General features: G+C 35.8%; 1 pseudogene; it reads left to right on the top strand.

The window, feature by feature from the left end:
* The first annotated feature begins 689 nt into the window (after positions 1-689).
* LOC138430336 (MOB-like protein phocein pseudogene) lies at positions 690-1,385 on the top strand (annotated as a pseudogene).
* The last annotated feature ends 2,573 nt before the right edge of the window (positions 1,386-3,958 follow it).

The following is a 3,958-nucleotide window of genomic DNA, read 5'->3' as shown; positions in this document are numbered from 1 at the left end:
TAAAATTACTTTCATTTCTTTTGGGCTTCCCTTGTGACTCAGCTGGTAAAGAATCTGCCTGCAATGCGAAAGACCTGGGTTCGATCCCTGATTGGGAAGATCCCCTGGAGAAGAGAAAGGCTACCCACTCCAGTACTCTCGCCTGAAGAATTTCATAGACTGTATAGTCCAGGGGATCGCAAAGAATCGGACTCAACTGAGTGACATTCACTTTCATTTCTTTTACCTGGTAGATCATTGCATAAAACTTAGTACTAAGACCCTCTTGGTTTTATTTCTTGTTGTTTAGTCACTAAGTCGTGTCCGACTCTTTGCAACCTCATGTACTGTGGCACGCCACACTCCTCTGTCCTCTACTTTCTCCCAGAGTTTGCTCAAATTTATGTCCACTCAGTAAGTGATACTATCTAAGCGTCTCATCCTCTGGTACCATTGTCTGCTTTTGTGTTCAGTCATTCCCAGCATCAGGGTCTTTTCCAATAAGTCGGGTTTTGTATCAGGGTCCAAAGTTTGGAGCGTCAGCTTCAGCATCAGTCCTTCCAATGACTATTCACGGTTGATTTCCTTTTAGGATTGACTGATTTGATCTCCTTTAAGTCTAGGGGACTCTCAAGAGTCTTTTCCAGCACCGCAATTCAAAAGTATCAATTCTGGCAGGCAGCAGTCCCCTACATCCGGGTACTGACTCCAGCCGTCCAGACTCTGGCACTATGGTCATGGCGGAGGGGACGGCTGTGCTGAGGCACAACCGGCCGGGTACCAAGGCTCAGGATTTATATAATTGGCCTGATGAATCCTTTGATGAAATGGACGGTACACTTGCTGTTCAGCAGTATATTCAACAGAACATAAGAGCAGATTGTTCCAATATTTACAAAATTCTTGAACCACCTGAAGGCCAGGATGAAGGTGTATGGAATTATGAACATTTAAGGCAATTCTGTCTTGAGCTAGACGGACTTGCTGTCAAACTTCAGAGTGAATGCCATCCAGATACATGCACTCAGATGACGGCAACTGAACAGTGAATTTTTCTTTGTGCAGCTCATAAAACACCGAAAGAGTGTCCTGCTATAGACTACACTAGACACACACTTGATGGTGCTGCATGTTTTCTGAATAGCAGTAAATATTTTCCCAGCAGAGTTAGCATAAAGGAATCATCTGTAGCAAAACTAGGATCAGTATGCCGTAGGATTTACAGAATATTTTCACATGCTTATTTTTATCACTGGCAGATATTTGATGACTATGAAAATGAAATATTTTTGTGTCATCAGTTTACTAAATTTGTGATGAAATATAATTTGATGTCCAAGGATAACCTGATTATACCAATTTTAGAAGAAGTTCAGAATTCAGTTTCTGGGGAAAGTGAAGCATGAAGGGAATCATATAGAAAAAAAATGTACTGATCACATTAATTGTGTACTGTATATATATATCATTTTAGACACATCAATCATGTATCCATATTATAGCTTCTTTGTTTAGTATAGGTTTCTGTATGCTGAGTGTTGCCTTTTAAAATGGAAAATACTTTTTAAGTTATTCATGAGCTGTATATTCACTGGTATGGCACTCATGGTTTTTAAATAAGATTAGTATTATGTTTATAATGCCTGTTAATAAAAGAATTTACAGTTTGGTAAAATTGCTGCTAAACAATCATTGGATCACAATCCTCATCAAATAAACACATCTATAAAAAGATGAGTGAGCTTGAGGTTTCACACAAACCATTTATACTAAAGACATAGTAATATTTTCCTTTGGTTTTATACCTGAGTTTAGATAGTCTAGTAAATTCTATAGCACATAGTTCTATCTAAATAAGTTTTCTAAAATGAGATAAAAGTGTTTTTAAATTCTGTTTATAGTTTTTGATATACATATAATTATGTGTATATCCAAGTACAAATGCAAATAAAGCATCAGTAAAACTTAAGTAATCTTACTATGCTATACAAAGTATATTCTAGACCAGCATACTTAGAAAAGATTTACCTTTCTGCATTAGTAGATGGTTACATACAAGATAGTGATAATGATAAAGAGTGTAAATGATGTTCCCAGTGGAAACCTGCCCTGTCCTTCCCTTCTCTCCATGTCCCTTAACTCCCTCCTCAAACTACATACCTGAGAAGCTTTTCACCAGACTGTGATTTAGTGGTGACTTATACCTATTTATATTTGTATTAATTGCTTACAGATTATACCTCATATTAGCAATTACATTACACTACAGGAAAAAATGCATTGGCATAGGCTCTTACTTATCTTTGCTTTGCAAAATTGTTCTCACTACTTGGAAAACAGTCTTTGAAATAGTTTGACTAATAATGTTAGTAATATTAATCTTCACATCTAACCATTTAGGCAGCACTTAAATAGAGTTGAAAAATACTATAGTATTTATTTTACACCCCTTCTCCACAAAGTTTATGTTTAAATTATATGGACATGTAAAATTTTTTTGCAGTAATTCACAGGTTTCAAAGGCATTGTTAAATGCTCATACATTTTTTGGACCTGGTTATAATTCAGTGTCTTAAGAAGGATTCAACCATAGATTTTACAATCGTACCTACTGAAAGCAGTTTTCTAACAAAGCACTAGAGGTGTTATTGCTGAACTGGTTGTAATGAGACACTTAGGTTAAAAAAAATTTGTACATGTAGTGAAGAAAACATTTAAATCCATCTTTTGAACAGAATTAACAAATGAACTTCTTTTTCATTTGAATGAGTTATTTTGAAATGAAGATTAAAATGTAGTAATCTTATTTTTTTCAAGTTGGAGGAAATAATTCATACCATACTATAAGTATGTGTTGCAAAAATGTGGAAAATAGTGGCATCCTGAGAGTTTGTATATCTATTTATGCTTTCTGATCATGCCAGGGTATCTGGCTTTGAACAATGCTATTTAAGCAGCCTGTCATTATTTTGTCCCAATCCACACTATCTTTAAGAAGTTATATATTCACAGTGAAAGGAATATTAGCTTTGAAATTATGTTTTTATATTAATGTAACTATGAACCAATGGGAATAGTAATTGTTACACAAACTTGCTAAATATCGAGAAACTAAACCAAGTTAGTAAATTATATATAGCAATGTAGCTTGTCTGTCTGTATAAAAGTCTCAGCGGATTTCTGCTGCTTGACTATATTAGTGAACATTTGAATTAAGGCAGTGGCTGGGATTTGGTGATCTGGCTAAGTATTCTGAAACACATTTTGAATAATATGACTTGGTGTTAATGGGGAAATAAAATTTTTTTTCTTGAAAAAAAAAAAAAGTATCAATGCTCAGCCTTTTTCATGGTCTAAGTTTCCCATCCGTACACGACAGAGAAAACCATAGTTTTGACTGTACAGACCTTTGTTGGCAAAGTGATATCTGTGCTTTATAATACGGTGACTAGTTTTGTAATAGCTTTCTTTCCAGGGAGCTTGGGTTTATACTAGTGCATTTTTTCAAAATTGGACTACAATTTCTTTACAATACTGTGCTAGTTTCCACTGTACAACAGCGTGAATAAGCTGTATGTATACATACATCCCTTCCTCTTGATTCTCCCTCCCAGACCAGCCCTCATCCAAACACTCTAGGTCATCACAGAACGCGGAGCTGAGCTTCTGGTGCTGTACAGCAGCTTCCCAATAGTGGCCTGTTTTACACATGGTAGTGTATATATGTCAACACTACACTCTCAATTCGTCCCACCCTACCTTCCCCGTTGTGTTCAGAAGTCTGTTCTCTAGGTCTGCATATCTATTCTTGCCCTGCAAATTGGATCATCAGTACTAGTTTCTGGATTCCATATATATGTGTTAATACACTAGTGCTCTTAAAGTGACACTACATTACAAATGTACTTGTTCACTAGTGTATATTATGGCTCTTCTTGCTTTAAGATATGAATAGATATGCCTTAATTTTGTCTGTGAT

The sequence above is a fragment of the Ovis canadensis genome, chromosome 1, assembly GCF_042477335.2.
Source record: "Ovis canadensis isolate MfBH-ARS-UI-01 breed Bighorn chromosome 1, ARS-UI_OviCan_v2, whole genome shotgun sequence".
NCBI lineage: Eukaryota > Metazoa > Chordata > Mammalia > Artiodactyla > Bovidae > Ovis > Ovis canadensis.
Note: the sequence above shows the minus strand (reverse complement) of the source record. Positions and strands in the feature narration are given on the sequence as shown.